At 36.0% G+C, this 19,188-nt stretch overlaps 1 protein-coding gene across 9 annotated transcripts in view; it reads left to right on the top strand.

The window, feature by feature from the left end:
* The first annotated feature begins 861 nt into the window (after window positions 1-861).
* LOC117344824 (voltage-gated potassium channel subunit beta-2-like) overlaps window positions 862-19,188 on the top strand; it is a 77,721-nt gene continuing 59,394 nt past the window's right edge. For 6 of the 9 annotated variants that reach the window (XM_033907662.1, XM_033907661.1, XM_033907659.1 and 3 more), the window contains exon 1: window positions 5,219-5,777. The gene's annotated coding sequence lies outside the window, so the exon portion shown is untranslated. Of the gene's footprint in view, window positions 954-5,218; window positions 5,778-19,188 lie in introns of those variants that run through there. The other 3 variants (XM_033907654.1, XM_033907658.1, XM_033907655.1) reach the window with 3 other exon arrangements.

Genomic DNA, 19,188 nt, shown 5'->3' with positions numbered 1-19,188 from the left:
AATGATCACCCATGGTCCTGTAATTTATTGCCAGGTATATGATATCTATTTTGACTGAAAGTTTGTACCCAGTGATCGGTCCCTTAATAAAAAAGATGAATACTTGCAATTGGGATCAATTTTGAAACTAATGATGAAAACAAATGGTCGACAGGAAGCCATGTTGAATTTTTACAGTTGAAGAATGTTATCACTATTTATAAGAAAGTACTGTATAATTCCTCTTTCCCGTTACAATTTATATATAATAATATTCATACAAAGCTTTCATAGATTTACATGTAAATGCAGGGTACAATCCAAAACTGCTTTTTTTTATTGTCTATAATGTGAAAATATTGCTTGTTCTAATGTATATGCCAATCAAATAAAGATCTGAATCACATGAAATCAAATTCAACAAAATAACAACATCCAATTGACCACACTGTTGATCTCCTTTCATGCAGTGTTTAATTCTGTTGATGTATACATATGTAGTTTGTTGATTTCCTTATGGCACATAAGAAAATGAAATTTTATTTAGTTTTTGATAATTTTTATTTAAAATTTTTAAGTCTGCATATAAGATGAACTCTCTGTTTGATGAAAACACTGCCACTGGTTCGCCGTCAACTGGAACAACACTTTGAGACTTGAAATTATGGCACTTGTACACTTTAACCATTGTTTTAGAATTACATGACAATATCTACAAGTAACAAAAATACTAAGCTAAACAGATGTACCAAAATCTGTTGTGCACTTCAGACGTCTGCCATTTTGTATATCACATGATCAAACTACAAACTTCCTATACAAAACAATTTCTGATTGGTTACATGGAATACTTTGAACCAATCAAATCGAGTGTTGCATTCCAAGATTTAGTGTGTGTATTACAAGGTGGCGCCACTTACAAACACATGTCAAAACATAGCAGACAGCTGTTTGCCCGTACACAATAAGCGAAGGTAAGTACACATTTCGGCAGAAAAAAAAGAACAGTAATAGACAGCTTCATTGTATGCATGCGATTCTGGTGTAACATGTGTGTGTCATATCATATTGCTACAGCAATTTTCATTAAACCATGTTTTGTGCAACAGTACAAATCCGGTACTGAGCGAGTGAATCGGCCCGCTGCAACCACAGGGGTTCGTTACTAATGGGTCGTACATATCCCTGCACTTATGTGCAACCCATCTTGTATATCCTGTAATTTGTAAAGAGCCCCTGTGCTGCTACTGTCATAACTAATATTCATATATTCGGGTTTTGTATGATAATTGATGAGGTATAATACCTGGGATCTGCTGGGATTAAGAATGACTGTTTGTAATATAGACTAGATTGTAACTGCACTAGTCCAAATCAATTTTATGTAAATTTTTACACTTAAATGTGTTTGTTTGCAAATGAATATACGATATGCATATCCATAAATATCTTCATTGATCTATGGATATGAATAATTTGCTAACATAAATAATTTATCTTTATTGAGAGATAAGAAATAAATATTGGTAAGTCAATTTTGTTGATGCCATAAATTTGTATGGGTATAAAAGAGCATGGAAAACATGAAATATCTTTAAGAAAAATAAGTGGCATAGTTTTCATGCTGTAAAACTGCTGGTGAAATTAATTAACGCGCTAATGCGTTTTAGCTCGGATAACAAATTTATACTAGTTTGAATCATTTTTGGTGATAATAAGACTGCATTTGAATAAGGAATATATAATTTTATTAATATGTTATTTAAAAAGATATATATATCCGCTTATTCAGCTTGCATTCAATCTTAACTTTGATTCATTTTTAACTGCATACATTTCTGTATCTGCATTTTGCATTTACCGCTACATTGCCCATGCAATCACATACATCTTGACCAGTAATGCCACGTGCACCTGTCGCGTCATATCCGGGGCCTGAATCCCTGGCTCTACCTCCTGTGTCAAAATCAAGCAAGCTCTGTGAGCCGAGTGATAGAGCCTGTACTTTTTTTATTTAATAACACAGACACGTTCCTTTTACATTTGAGTTACAATTTACGGATATAAGATAGTGTATGGGGTGAACACAGTGGGCTAAAGGTATAGGGTCCGGATGGTGGTGGGGGTGCATTGAGGAATAAAAATTTGTTTGGACATGTGAAATATATACTTCTAGTACATTTATATATAGATGCAGCACATTTGTCAGTCTTGTGAAAAATTGATGCTAACTTGTTTCCTTCCAGAAAAAAACCCAATCTAATGGACATGCATGTTTTACTGTTTAAAACTGATTGCTTGGTATTGTTTGATGATTGGTAATTTCAATGATCATCCATTATAAGGTTCTCTGGTCCTGTAATTTATTTCCATGTGTAGCGGGCAGGGTTTTAATTGTAAATACTGTACATAGTTGTATGGTCGCCTTCTAGTTTCGGGCTAGGGGGAATTTCCCTTTAGTTCAGTCAGTAGAGTTGGGGACCAGTAAGCCGTGGGTCGCGGGTTCGATCCTGGCTGGCTGCACACTACTTCTCCTTGAACTTTTACACATGTATATGGTATATATGATATCTATTTTGATTGAAAGTTTGTTCCCAGTGATTGGTCCCTTATCAAAAGATAAATACTTGGCATTGGCGATCAATTTTGAAACTATAATGATGAAAACAAATGGCCAACAGGCAGCCAACTTGGATTTTGACAATTTTATCACTATTTATGTGAAAGTACTGTGTAATTCCTCTTTCTCATTACAATATCTTTAACTATACAAGCATATGCATACAAAGCATGTAAATGGATACAATCCAAAATGCTTATTCTGTAATCATGTGAATTAAAATATTGCTTGTTCTAGATCTAATGCCAATCAAATATATGGATCTGAATTACATGAAATTAAATTTAACAAAATAACGACATCCAATTTCATCAACTACGCCGTTGATCTCTTTTCATGCAGTGTTAATTTTTTTGTTGTACATGTAATTTATTGAATTCCTTATTATGGTACATGCATGAGGATATAAAATTTTGTTTATTTTTTGATATTTTTTTTTTAAATTTTTTATTGTGAGTCAGCATTTATATATTAGGCATTAACAGGGAGTTATGGTGATTCTTGAATTGTTACCAAAGCAAAATAAGAAATGTAACAGGAGAGGAGAAAATCAGGGCATCCAGTAGACCCTTGAGAGTATGTTTTTGACTCCCCAAATTGAGATCTGACTCTTGGGTTTGAAGGGACATGTCTATTTGACATATGTTTTGACCCTTCAGATTTCTCAGAAATAGTGATTTGACTTCTGAAATTGCTGAAAGTCAAGGGTCAACTGGATGCCCTGAAAATGTAGCGGCTAGAGCGGGGTTCGAACCCGGGACCCTCCGAACACTAGCCGGATGCTCTACCAATTGAGCTACCTGGTCACTGATGCTCTTCTTTCATGCCTTGACATTTGTGCTGTGTGTTATTCATATTTTCATAATTGATGTAATAATGATTTACATGCCCGTTAAGTATGTACAGCTATATATATAGCTTGAAATATTTTTGGGCTCTAGTTGGGTTTAGTTTTAGGTGTTAGGGTCTTATGAGGACAGGTGTAAATAAGACACCGATAGTCAGGGTCTTATGAGGAAGAGTGTCAAAGCTTAGACTCCAACAACCAGTCTTATGGGGAGACCTAAAGCCAGGGTCTTATGGGGACAGGTGTCAATGAGACACCAACAGCCAGGGTATTATGGAAATTGGTGTCTAGGAGGCACTAAAACGAGGGTCTTATGGGATGGGTGTCAAGGAGACACCAGCAGCCAGGGTCATATGATGACAGGTGTCAAGGAGACACCAACAGCAAGGATCTTATGGGGACGGGTGTCAATGAGACGCCAATAGTCAGGGTCTTATGGGACGGGTGTCATGGAGACACTTACAGCCAGGGTGATATGGGGATGGGTGTCAAGGAGACACTAACAGCCAGGGTCATATGTGGATGGGTGTCAAGGAGACACAAACAGCAAGGATCTTATGGGACGGGGGTCAAGGAGACGCCAACAGCCGGGGTCTTATGGGGATAGGTGTCAAGGAGACACAAACAGACAATATCTTATGGGACGGGTGTCAAGGAGACACCAACAGCCAGGGTCTTATGGGCATTGGTGTCAAGGAGACACCAACAGCCAGGGTCTTATGGGGACGGGTGTCAATGAGACGCCAATAGTCAGGGTCTTATGGGACGGGTCTCATGGAGACATTAACAGCCAGGGTGATATGGGGATGGGTGTCAAGGAGACACAAACAGCCAGGGTCTTATGGGACGGGGTCAAGGAGACGCCAACAGCCAGGGTCTTATGGGGACAGGTGTCAAGGAGACGCCAACAGCCGGGGTCTTATGGGGATAGCTAGGTGTCAAGGAGACACAAACAGACAATGTCTTATGGGACGGGTGTCAAGGAGACACCAACAGCCAGGGTCTTATGGGCATTGGTGTCAAGGAGACACCAACAGCCAGGGTCTTATGGGGACAGGTGTCATTGAGCCACCAACAGCCAGGGCCATATGATCGAGGATGGGGTGTCATTGAGCCACCAAGAGTCAGGGACATATATGACAAGGGGTGTCAAGTAGACACCAACAGCCAATGTCTTATGGGGCGGGTGTCAAAGAAACACCAAAAGCCGGGGTCTTATGGGGACAGGTGTCAAGGGGGCTTTTATGACCTATAGACGAAAACAATTAATTATCACAGAAAGACATTAACAGCAGAGCATTAATGTTTCCTAAATAGAGGATCCACACAATGGCAAATCCCTGTGGTTTCAAGCTATTTAGTATCTACTTAACACAATATAAGACGTTTAGTTTGTAGCTATATTATAACAACCTGTTAATTTTCATGGTTCTAATATATAATTCATCAACCAAAATAAATGTCAATGTTTTAAACATTCAATTTTATTGTGGTTGACAGAACCAGACATATTGTATGTATTGTATAACTGTATATATACCATATCAGATTATAGGGTGTATTAAAATATATAGGTAAACAATGGTCCATACTGTACACAATACAGAACAACAAACAAACACCTGTATGATAACTAGGTCATGCAGCCACAGTTGCTGAGGCTGATTACAACCATTTTACAGCGCGTTTCATTACAGGGTGTGATTATACAGGCTCTCTGTAAAGGTCAGAATCAGTCGAGGTTATTATAGATCTCACTATTACAGAGGCTGCTACTGCTACGGCTGCTGACAGGCCAGCTCTGTCCCAATATAATGCCTATGGTAGAGAAGACAGTTATTATATTGTGTACAGTGGGTCTGGCCTGTAAACAGACACAGGTAGGCAGCAGACCGACAATCAGTACTTATCAACAGCTCTTTATGTGTTTACGTTTCTGCAAGACTCCTCATTTATAATGTATATGCCAGTACATGCTTGTATTGATACATAGAACAACACTGGATTATGTCTTGCATAACAAGATTAACGCGGTGTTACGAAAACAATTTGTTTTGTCAGTGAAAAAGCTTTTTATTGATCTGGTGAATTGATCAAGAGCGATGGTACAGCTTTAATTTCTTTATCCGAATTTTCGGTAACGCTGGTTTAGGATTGTCAAAAGATTCTGGAAATGGCAGATGTATTATGCTTGATGTTCTAAGACGAAACACGGTTGTCTTGTGTCAACCGAGTGTACAGCATGGCTGTTTGATAATCTTGGCCTCCAGTTTAAGCCTTTGGTGAAAACAGGGGAATTTTTGTGGATTTCGTCTCTGTGTGGCCAAGCAGGTAGGTGAACAACTATAGTGTAAAGCGGGTCGAGTATCGTATTGATCAATTTGTTACTGACAAGCTGCTAACCAGGGTTTGTGATGTATTGGCTTTTGATGGCGGTAAAGGGTAATTTTCCTGTGTGTTGATGGCGAATTATAAATTATAAATGTATATCTGTAATATGTATGTAAAGTAGCTGTTAATGGCCTCGAGACTGTAAATAGTCATGGCAGTGTCGCACATTAACTGGCTATAAACATGAACAGTTTTATGTAAGTAAGAAAACAACAGTAATAGAATTTATTACTTATTGTTGCAGTATGAAGCAGTGTGTTTTATTCATAACTATAAATTCAGCTGTACAGTTAAGGTCTAATGATTGTTTATAATTATGGTACAAGAATGTTATAATTTGAGCTTGTTCCTGATTAATATTTCAGGGCTTTTTCTGAAGGCTTTTTGGAGCTGTTCATAAGCCCCATTCCCAATTGAAATTATATCATATTTAAGCCAAATTCCCAAAATTTGCAGTTTACTTCAGTAATCCTGAAAAAATCTTTCCCAATTCATCATATTCTTCGGGTTGGTAAGGATATAGCTATAAAGGTTTTCTAACACAAAAATAAAGTTATTGCTCTGAGGGAGATAACGATGTGAGTGTTATCGAAATGCCACTAAGCCATAACTTTATTGGTTGTGTTATAAGACAACCTTTTATATATAGATATTGATAACATTTTTTGTCTGCTATCAATATGATCTTAAATTCAAACATGAGGTGAAGAATTAAAGAATTCATCATAAGTGAAAAATTTAAAAGGGTTGGAGCAGGGGGATTTGAATTGCAAAATGGTTACTGCAATACAAATTTCATGTATGTATTTATAGTATTGCTTTCCAAGACCTTACTTATATCAATAAAATATTAATAGGGAAGATAATTTAAAAAAGTATCCTTCTTTTACAGAGTCTAGCTGTCTCTTTCCCTCCCCTACCCCCCTACGGGGCCGCGGTGACCGAGTGGTTAAGTTGTCCCGACACTCGACACTTTATCACTAGCCGAGGCTCCACCTCTCCAGGGTTGCAAGTTCGAAACCTACATGGGGCAGTTGCCGGTGATTTTTCTCCGTCTTTCCTCCGCCTCCAAAACCTGGCACGTCCTTAAATGATGCTGGCTGTTAATAGGACGTTAAAAAAAAAACAAAAAAAAACTCCCCCCCCCCCCTCACTGTAGCTACCCACATTTAAAGTGTACATGATACAGAGTTGTGACCTTTATATTTGTACCTAAGTTTGAAGGATTACATCTTGTAATACTCTGTCTAATTTTTTAATTCATATTAAGTAAATAAGAAATTTTTTCTTGATGCAGAAAACTTTTTACGTAATAACAGCTAATTAAATCAGTGCTGCATCATCCAGGTTTAATATAGCTGCACTTATACTAATGTTGTTCTGACCGTGTTAAATACCCCAAAACCCATTAACTCATCTTAAAATTTCTTCATAATTAGTTTTACTCAACCAGAGAAATATATTTCGATTTTGAAAATCATTTATGCTTATTTTTAAGTTCCATATATACATTGACGTCATAGCTGTAAAGCTAAATCTTCTTGTAGCCCAGCTGGGACATCAAACCTGGAGCTCATGCTAATTAGGTACAGGTGTTCTAATTACCGGTAATTAAGTACATCCAACATTGCTATTTAAATCAATATATAACTTAGACACTCAGCCATATATAAAATATGTTATTAGGACAAGTATTATTTACATATTTTTCTGATTGCTAATTGGTAGAATTTGTTATATATGTACCTTGCTTGATTTTCTTTGGCCAGTAAATCCTTAGACTTATGATGACAAGACTGGCCAACTGCTGTTTTCTCTCGAATATTACAATTTATCAATACATAACTTCAACATGTACTCATCCGTATATGAAATGTTATTATCATAAATAGGACAAGTATTGTTTAAGTATATTTCACTGATCGCTTATTTGTTTAAAGAATTTGTTACCTATACCTCGCTTGATTTTCTTTGGCCAGTAAACTGAGACTAAGACTTCTGATGACAAGACTATAGCCCCATGTCTGTTATATTATATTACAATTTAAATGAAATTGACCTTTATGATTTTGGTCTCTTTGGATTTGACTCAAACTAGGGGGAGATAATCTAGTACACATATTAGAATTTAGCTAAGCAAATTTAAAACAATTTAGACAACTTGGGGGCTGCAAGTGGCCAGACAGTGGCCCTCTGCCTCTAGAATATTAAAATCTTAAATCAAATTAAATATTGAGCTGCATGATTTTGGTCCTTAGTTTAGGGACAGATAATCTAGTATTAGAATTTAGCTTGGCAATTCATAATGAAAAGAACTTAGGGTCTGGTGGCCAGTATATAAGTATTGTATGATTCCAGTAGTAGAAGCCAATAAGTGAAGGAATGATATTTATATGACCCCTATCACTGCTTGTAATGGTAATAATCTACTGTGTAGATAAAGATAGAGGCGTCATATTACTAAACAAATAAACACGTAACTCAGTGATCTTAATGAATAACTAATACAAGACTCCTTCAGACAAGGTACATATATATATATATAGGTAATTATCAGCTTAACCAGAAGCCACTCGCTGTGTATGATATAGCTGATATATATGTTTGTCAATGCTAGCGTCATGATGCATGGTTACTTACAATGTATAATGGAGATTTCACATCATACGTTGCCAATTAAAGCTCCTAGCTCTTTTGGTGTGGAGACTCGAAAGTCTCGAAATATTGGACTCTCAGTTTAGAATTGCAAATGTACTTGTAAAATTTCTTTAATGTAATTATTTCAAAATCCACTTATTCTATAAAAAGAGATGCTAAAAAAGAGTAGTTATTGCTTTGTCAAAAGGTCAATAGAAATTCCAAGCAACCTTGATCATTGCCAGTGATATAGAAATGATAAGGTGCTTCAGCACTTTACATTTAAGTGCTATTTGTAACTACGTACTTGAGATAATTTGACTGGTACAATCATACATTGTGCAGATCGCGATAATGTTATGCGTGGGATTACTCGATAAGTTGTTCGTGTAATTATGTTTATCAAGAATGCAAACTCTGATTCCATGCTTTTTAACAGTTATATTTCCTGGCAATAGACAGTTGAAGAATGACTTGTTGTGAAGCTAGCTTTTACCAGGTTAACTATTTTTCAAAATTTATGTTTCTTCAAAAATGAAAAAGAGTCTAATTTGTGGAAATAATTGTGTACAGATACAATTAAGAAGCTATCAGAAGTGGAATTTTCATTTGTACTCTTAGATACACATTAACACAGATACCATTATGGGACACAAAAAGATAGAACAGATTCCTGGGTGTGTTAAACATCGTACAGAATCTCCTAATCTCTGAGAGACTGTATTGCAGGTTATAAGGTCACAATTTATATAAATTGATACAATATGGCTGCTGTAACAGTACCAAGTATTATAGGAGTGGTCTGATTTCCCAGGGGGTCCTCATCACACATGTAATGAGGTAGGCTGAGGAGAGATATGGGCCTCCAGCTGAGTGCTACAGCAGAAATGATTTACATCCCTCATATTGTCTTAATTATCTACAGGTTGGAACTAGATTACAAAATCTCAACAGAAATTTCTAGAGTATCAAAATGAGATGCTTTTCTAGGATGTACATTATCTCCATGTTCGAAATCTTTATAGCACTACATGCAGTCTCGTCAGATTTAATTTGTCCGGATACTTTTAATATGTCTACCTATATATTGCCTGATTTGTTTTGACATGATATTATGAAGAATTATATAATCATAAGGTTGTTTCTTCACTAAAAGTGAGCAGTTTTTTCTTTCAATATAGGATAATTACTTGCATAGTATGTGATAATGATGATAATTATGATGATGATGATACTTTGATGACTATATGATGGTATGATGATGACGACGGCAACGACGACGACCATGATGATGATGATAGTATTAGGTTTTAATAACTTAAAATTGTTTTGCAAATGTTGTAAAATATGTAAAGTTATATTTAATGCTATTTACGTTTGAGGCAGATATTTAAATTATAATTTTATATATTTATTTGTAATTTCTGATGGAATTGGAGGATTTTTTCAGCATTGAACCATTTGATAAAATCTTAAACTAACGTAAATTATGCTGGCATCAATACAAGACCATACCTGAGAGTATCTCTGGTTCAGTAGAAATTACTTCTAGCAGAAAGCAAACATAGATTGGAGACTGAATTCTCTCAATCCATTAAGGAAAACAAAAATTCCCAAAATAGACGAGAGAATAATTGCATGACCTATATTGTAATGCAAACCACTTAAACAAATTGCAGAGGAATGCATGTAAACATGTATAGAAGCATTCAAAGTGTGTGGCTTCATGTGTGTGTCTTTATCAACAAATCTCCAGTTTTATTTTGACATCTAGATGTATATCAACATTATCTCAAGACAGATTGGATTAAATGTAGATCAGTATACTCTAGTTTTAACCTCCTGACATTCCCCAGCATCCGGAGCAGCACTGGTATGTCTACAAAGTGATAATTACTAATGGTATACAGTTAGTAATGGCCATGGGGTTCTATAATGGGGCAGGATTAATTTGGATCGATTAGGTGAGCAGGACTAATATCTACACAAATGTATCATCTTCTTGACTTCAAGGCTAAGTAGGATCGAGGCAGGGTGGTCTTGATCAACTTAATCTGTTCTCTCACTGTCTGGGAACAATTTTCTATATGTGTTGGATGATTGAATACACCCATTGATGGTATATAGGCAACAGCTGTCATGATGATTGCATGTACACCAAGGGTCAAATTGAGAAAAAATACAATGGAAAAATTTGAATTTTAGGAGTACTGGTATGTATGTCATTGAGGAATACTTTAAAAATCAGTGTCATTCTGATCTGATATCTTCAAGGCGTGAATGTATATTGAATTGCCTACATACTTAGTGAGAAAATCTGGTCCACTTCAATTCCATTCTAACTGATGATACAATTATGTTACAGGCTGTGATCTATAGTCAAAAGGGTGACAATTACAAAATACTAAAAAGTAAGTTTAATTTTAAATGTCTTTGTTTTAAAGAAATGGCGTTTCAAATCCACCACAATGATCTTAAATGCCTCATGAAATGATAATGTTAAGTAACGATGTCGCCTAATTTTGAGTACCATATTATTTATGTATCAAAATGTTATGAAATGTGTCAGAGTAGACAGGCTGTATATGTGTAACACTTACGATGTAGCTTTGGGTTATCAGTATGTGATGATACAAGTATATGTTCATCATCTGGATATATTATTGATTGTTAAAAACATCGATGAATTAATTATAGTGTCTTGGTGAAGTATGAAATGGTCTGTTGCGTGTATAGGTATTTTATATAATGACTAGCTATAAGTGTATCCATAATGGTACTGTGTTGTAAACAGAACCACTACCATATTGTATGACAGACTCCCATATTAATAAGGCTTATACTTATAGCCTTCTGTAATGACAAGATAAAAGTGGGTATTAGTTTCTGGTATGAGATGGCGTTCCAATAATCAATATGCAAATTGGTGAGTATGCCCATGTTCTTACACCTAATTATATAATGCAGCAAATGATTGTTTGTTTGCTGGGTTTATCGCCCGGTGAACAGCTTAGGTCAGTTTGAGGCAGAGACACCTTGTAGTAGTCAGTGACTACCTCATTGAACATAACATACAGGAGGCCCATTGCATGCCATCCAGAGCAATTAGGGTAAAGTGTCTTAATGTTCAAAGACACATCTATGACAGTACAGACAAACCTGTTTCTCAGCTTCCAGAACAATACAAGCTGACACAGGTAGCGGGAGCGTTGAGCCAAGCACCTCGGACCTTCACCTGAGGTTACGTGGCCGGCACTTTAACCCTTTCACCCCTACTGACCATATTGGACTTCAAATTATGAAAGAGTGGCAGAGTCCACTAAAGTTTCTTAGAGTTGAAAGGGTTAACCTGACTGAGCTATTTGCAGCCCATGTAGCTATAACATGATGATTAGATAGATTTGTGGCCATTTTACTGCAGTGCATGCAGTTATATTTAAGGTGAATCAGTAGGCAATTCCTTTAAAATAGATCTTGTGTTATATACACAGATATAGTAGATATAAGAGGCAAACTTAAGATTAGATTTTATGTGACGACTTAATTTTGTCAAAGTCAGTAACATTTGGTTAATTGATTTCATTAGTTAAGCATAAATTTTTAGGTCACCTGAGACGAAGTCTCAAGTGACCTATTCTAATCGCCTTTTGTCCATCGTTGTCTGTCATGCGTCGTGCATCCCTAAACAATTTACATTTTTGACTTCTTTTCCAAAACCGCTGAACCAAATTCAATGAAATTTAGCAGGAAGCTTCTATGGCTTAAGGTCAAACAAAATTGTGAATTATATGGTCCCCACCCCCAAGGGGCCTAATGGGGCGGGGCCAAAAAGGGTCAATGAAATTAACTGAAATATTTTGAAACTCATGGTGTCCGTCATGGCCCATGGACCTCTTATTGTTTTAAAATGTTTGATTTTATAGTAGTTTTCATGGTGATGTTATATAATTAGTACCTTATAATTATCCCCTGGTCTCTGTGCAGTCATGTTATTTCAATCCAGAATTGGTTTCCTCCTTGATTACAATTATTGCTTGTGTTAAAACATCTGTCATGTTTCTCATCCTCAATCACGATATGTGTAGACACAGCAAGTTTGTTGTAGGGGGCATTACAGAACAGGCATAATGGGAAAATCTAGAGCCATCTCATCGTTAATGCTTTAATGAGTGTACAGTTTACATATTTATCAAGCAATGTTGTGGACACTTTTAATCTTCCTAATTAAGTGAGGACATAGCTGTTTTATAATGTAAGAACATTTGATAGAAGAACTGACTGGACTGAATAATATTGTTGGCTATATATAGATAGGTCAAAAAGAGCACCCGTCTAGACTGATGAGGTCCTGGGTTGGAATCATCATTGCTGTTCATAATCTACTCTGGTAATTCTGTATGACTGTAGGTAAGGACCGTAGTTTGCGGAGTAGATAATGAACATCTAATTTTAATTAGATTGAGTTGATACCACAGAGGAGCTAATTAATGATTGATATTAGTTTATTTGTCCGTGTTGTCACAGCTGCAGACTTTTTGCTTTCGTCTCAACAGACTTAAAGTTCTTTGTATTTAGACTTCAATAACAACCTTTATTATACCTTATGTGAGATTCTCGCCTTATTATTGGTCAATTCCTAATCACATGACCTGAAACAATATGCAGTGTCAGAAACAGCGGTCAACATTGCCGTGGGATATTGCAATGTTCCCCGCTCCGCCCGAAAACGCACGATTGTTTCTTACGGAAAATCCCGAACATTGAGAAGGGAGACAATTCTTACAAACGCAACAGTGACACAGACAACTTGTAAACATAGAGCAGACGTCCAAGAGGTTTGCCTCAATATTTGAGGAGGATATCGATAAATTGATATCTATTCGGTATAATAAAATAAATAGTGCCCTTGTCTGAGGGGAATATGGAGGATTGTTTCCCCTCGCCTATCGGCTCGGGAAGATAATGTTCCCTCGGGGAAACAATCCTCCATATTCCCCTCAGACAAGGGCACTATTTATATAATATGGCTTCAAATGTTTCCAATCATCTAATGTGATGAGGATATATCGAATCCAACAGGTTTCTGCATGTACATATATATAGCTCCTAAAATATTACACCCCTTGACTACTAGAATTACCATGTCACTGTATAAAAATACATGGTTGCAATTGTCTATCAAAGTTCAAACTCAAGGTGCATGTGTAATGTAATGCAGCCAAACTGCATAATCTCAAACATCTATATAGTGTAATGTAACTCAAAAACAATAACTTGAGTAAGAACTCAGCTGCGATATTGATATAAAATGTACTTGGTTACCTGGAATACTCCAGTTTTTCATGACACCACTATTTATATATAATAAATCGTGATAAAGAAGTTTCGCTATATGTCTAAACGAGTCCCACAGGATTCAGACTTTTTCATCAGTTATCATCAAGAACCGCCCCAAAAGAATCGGCCATTATATATGAATACAATCTGTATAGTTGCCTTTCTATATACCTACAGCCTCAACTTAGTGACACCTCTCATTGTAGCTATAAATACCACACTATCTGACAGATAGAACCCTATAATCTGAAGCCTGAGAACCACCGTCTTACAATGAGGGCTCCATCAGATACACCTCACACTGGTGCTGAGCTACACTGTCTTACAATGAGGGCTCCATCAGATACACCTCACACTGGTGCTGAGCTACTCTTGAGATATTGTATTGCAGTAGTGACATATTGATAGCAGGGTTGTGTTTACTAAGTCTTACTGACTTATATGATTACCATTGACCTCTGGTGACCTTTGTGTAAGTCTAACTGATATATAATTAGTCTGACCTATATAATTAGTATAACTGACTAATATACTTACCATTGACCTTTGACCTCTGTGTATAAGTCTAACTGACTTATATAATTACCATTGACCTCTTTATAAATCTAACTGACTTATATAGTTATTATTGACCTCTGACCTCTGTAAAAATCTAACTGACTTATATATTACCATTGACCTCTGTGTATAAGTCTAACTGACTTATATAATTACCATTGACCTCTGACCTCTGTATAAATCTAACTGACTTATATAGTTATTATTGACCTCTAACCTCTGTTTAAATCTAACTGACATATATTTCCATTGACCTCTGACCTCTAGTCTGACCTCTGTGTATAATTTACCATGAAATATGAATTTCTGTTCTATTCCAGTATACGGTTCCCACGTGCACCACTCCACAGCTGATCTGTTGTGATTGTATTCTCTGTAGAATCAAGATCTAGACTATATTTAACTGAATACACAATCTCCTGGGGGTGTTTTACTATATCTGAGCTATTTTTGTCCCTTACACTGATAATTTGGCTTGATGTCCTGTCAGGAATTTAAGATGCTGATAATATTGGTTTTATACTGAGGTGCTCTGCTAACATTGTGTATACATATGAGCGAGGGCTTGTAATATTAAACACAGCAAATTTTAAAATCTGTTCGATAATAATATAAGATGAATACATTCGAGCTTGAGTTAAAATAAAATTCATCCCAATCAATGGATTTTGCTGGGATGTCTTCAGTGACCTCTTGGACATTTGAATTACTACTTCAACCTACCATTGTAAACTCAATCTTATCCCACAGGAATCGTTTTCCACCTACATTTATGCTTTCATCTATACCTTAATCAGAGGGACATTGGTTTTCACTGCAGTACCACACCTGCATCCCCATATTAAAAGAAAAGTTTGAAATTTGCGTCTGTATTTTGGAACCATCCCAAAAATTAATGACTTTACACTTGATATTTGATTATGCTCCCCAATGAAGTGATTCCAGGCTGATTATTAATTTTAATTAAAAAATGAAATGAAACCCATTCATGCATGCTAAAATTTAGTAAAAATTGACTTGCAGAAGTGACTATTTCATACGTCTTAGACAGAATTTGTGTGACAAAAAACACTTTAATAATGATGATCGATCGATATTGTTATTTTACACATATAACATAGATTATTTAATTTATTTATGACATTGGCACCATATGGCCGAACACTACTAGACCAGCTTATGTAGTACTTGGGATAATAATTACTGTAAGCTATACTGTAAATGATACGTGTAGGGGCTAATTTTGCAATTTTTTTTTACATTTTTTTTTTACATTTTTTTTTTATTTCGTTCTTGTGTAAATTTCCACATCTATAGTATAATTTTTTGTTATCTACAAAAGTATATAGTCCAACCTTTTAACTGGTAACCCTATCATGCTTTTGACTTTGACATTTTATGAAAATTTCTTTATCTTATTTGACCTTGAGGTTCACTCCTCCGTGGTGTATTTGACCTTGAGGTTCACTCCTCCATGGTGTATAGTTTAGGGTTTAAATTATCTTCCTGACAGGTTACAGAACATATGATATATGTGTTCTTGAAAGAAATTGATTGTACACATCAGCCCTGGGCTATCAGGCAATGCATGCTGAAAGGAAAACATGTAAAAGATATAACACTGTGCCAAATTCATTAAAACAGCTTTACTCAACTATCAGCGAACAGAATGCACATATTGGCACTCTCTGACAGGGGAGATTTTTGTTTTCAAAATTCTTATCATTTTATGGAATAATGTTTCGGATATATTATACATAAAAATCAACATGAAAAATGTGTTGCACTGGCAAAATAGTCAACAGGTACATTTGCCGCCCAAACTGTACTCCTTGAATTGCATATTTGCAAGTTCAGGAATTTTTTCGTTGAGAATTCGCCTGGATGAAAGAATTAGTTCGATGTTATGTTCCGAATCTGGCAATGACTAGGGCTCAGCTAACAGCTGTGTAATTCCTGCCTTGTATCTTGTCGTTGGCACGCACACGTTGAAACGAAATTGACTTTTTACAACATGTACACATTTTTACTGGATAGTGCACAATATTGATTTACATAGCTTCGAAAGGCTGCTACTTTATAATGAATTTACCGCCCTTAAGGTTTCACAAGAAAACACAGATGCTGGTTACAGCTAGTGCCTGTAATTTAGCATTCATAGCTGTTGTCATTGCTTCGCTCGACTTCAGATTATTAAAGACCTCTATAGCTAGTTCTGTGTGATATTCGGCCAATATTGATCTTTTGTTGGAAATTCCAAAATCCAGAGAAAAGTTTATATAGGCATTTACCAAAAATACATTCGATTTACATATGTAATTTATTTATATTTGTCAGTCCGGTCCGGATCAATCCCTTACCAGTAAAACTTGGGAACCTATAGCTTTCTTCTCTGTACATCTGTCTGTCTGTCAATCTAGCTGTTCACTCCGTTTTTCGCACTTTTCTTTTCTTCAAGGTTTATCAGTGAAAGTTTGTTGGTGAAAGTTGGTATAGGTATATCTTTAGTAAGAGTACCTACAAGTCAAGTTTTAGGCTTTTTGGGTCAAGGTCAAGGTCACTGTCACTATGCCGGGGGGCAATATACCCAGCATGCTTCCAGAATTTCAATTTTCTCAAAATTATGAAGTACAGTAGACCCGCGATAATCCGGACGCCGATAGTCCGGAAAACTCACAGTCCGGACGGAAATGCACGGGAACGGGTTTCCGTAACGTTATTTGTACTCACCAGTCCGGAAATTCGGATTCCGATTCCGGAAGCCGATTTTGGGAACGGAACGTACTTTTCATTAGTAAATTTCCCTCAATAATCCGGACGATTTTTTCACCACGAGGAGAAAAAAATGTCGGGGCAAGTCACCCGTGTCGACAGCTGTACAGACTATCGTTTAACACTGTGCGTAGTCATAGCGACCGCTGCCAGGTCATAGCCCCGGGTGTTTACCTGTGTTACAATGTGTAGCTTTTGTTTTTATAACGGTACATTGCTTTTTCTCTACGACCTAAATGTTACAGAATTCATGCACAAACATACAGTGCGTGATACAATAATTAATCAATCTCAAATACATGTAATAAATTTATGATCGGTAATTAACAATTGTATTGGGTAAACACGGATATCGGCTTTGTAACACCGTTACGTGAAACGACGACTCATTGAAAGATGCATGTTATTAATTACATACACATTTACGTATTAAGCAGTGATCACAAGAACTGGGTTGATTACACACAAATTAGTCAATCAAGTCGTCTGATACTTAACTAAGCGTCACATTGTTAAGTGAATACGGGTTTAATAATTATCGGACATCTTGGGTCTAATTCTCGCTGGTGTCGCGTACTTTTAAATAGATAGCTTGGGGTTTCTGGTACGTAAAAATAAAAAAAAAACATGGACTGACGGTAAGTTGTAAAATCCGGGTATTTTATTAAACTCTTTGGAGAGTCAATCTGGCTGTAATAAATAACATAGGGTTACATATGCAACATAAAATGTATTTTGCTAGTTTAGAAACCTTAACAATTAAGGATTTTCTTAGAACGTAAGTTGTAAAAGAAATATAAGGAAGGATATGATGAGACCATTGTCAGAAGGTTTTTTATGAAAATGGTTGCTTGGCAATCTTATGGGCCTACAGCTATGAGTATGTAATTGTAATGACCTGCATTTTACTAACTGAATCAGCTCTTCTGCTAATATATGTATGTACACCATACTTCAGGCAGGTATTAGCATTGAAGACTACAAATTTGGCACATATTGTACGATTTAGAAAAAAACATGTAGATTTTATAGTTTTAAGGTTTCTTTGTGGCTGCATGATGATACTTTGCCAAAAATTCTGTGTGTTCTATTGTGCTGGAATGTTTAATTATTTAGAAGGAATTGTTTCGGGGGGGGGGGAAGAGAATGTACAGTTTGTGGAACGTCTGACATGCATGAGCCTTCAGTGGCCTCGTATGAAAATCAGATGCAGATGAATTTTTGGAAGGGTAAATTTAGTTTTTTTTTATGGGTCTTAATTACAAAAAAAAAAAAAAAAAAAAATGGATTGAACAATGCAGCTCGCAATAATTAATGTAGTTTTATGATATATAAAAGGTGGATATATCCTCAATGAGTGGAATACATTGATTAGAATGATGATTTTCTGTTTATTCCAACAAAGTATGATGTATATATTCTTTCACCAGAAGTGGTTTAATGCTTGTACACGTGATGTCACAAGAACAGATCCCATTGACAGCGCAAAATTTGACTTTGCAATGCATTAACATTATAATAGGCTAGATATAAGAAAAAACCTAAAATCTAAAATGAAATGGAAAGTTGCTATTTAAATGATTTTGTTTTTTGCTTGTCTAAAATAAGGAAGATGTTATTGTACATGTGATATCAATATACAGTGTATTCCAGTAAACTGGTTTCATAAGGGTTATTATAGTCAAACTAATGTAGAAAATTGCTATCCTGTACCATATTTGCTCTGGATGGCATGTGTCGGGCTCCTGTGTGTTGTTCAGCATGGTAGCCACCAACTACTACAAGGAGACCTATCTAAAATTAACCAAATTGGCTGTTTTTGGGTAATAAACCCAGTCTTATCAGTATAGTTTTATAATCACTTCTCACAACTGTAGGGTAACAATTACCTCCCCTGAAATGGCGATTATAATAATGAAATTCATTATTCCGAAGTCATGACATCAATATATCAATGTTTACTCAAGTTTCATGTTACTGCTTTCATGGCGAACATGTGTGACAAGTTCAGACGATGTTGTTTCATATGACATATGTTACACGACTT

Source organism: Pecten maximus, chromosome 16 (assembly GCF_902652985.1).
Source record: "Pecten maximus chromosome 16, xPecMax1.1, whole genome shotgun sequence".
Classification (NCBI taxonomy): domain Eukaryota; kingdom Metazoa; phylum Mollusca; class Bivalvia; order Pectinida; family Pectinidae; genus Pecten; species Pecten maximus.
Note: the sequence above shows the minus strand (reverse complement) of the source record. Positions and strands in the feature narration are given on the sequence as shown.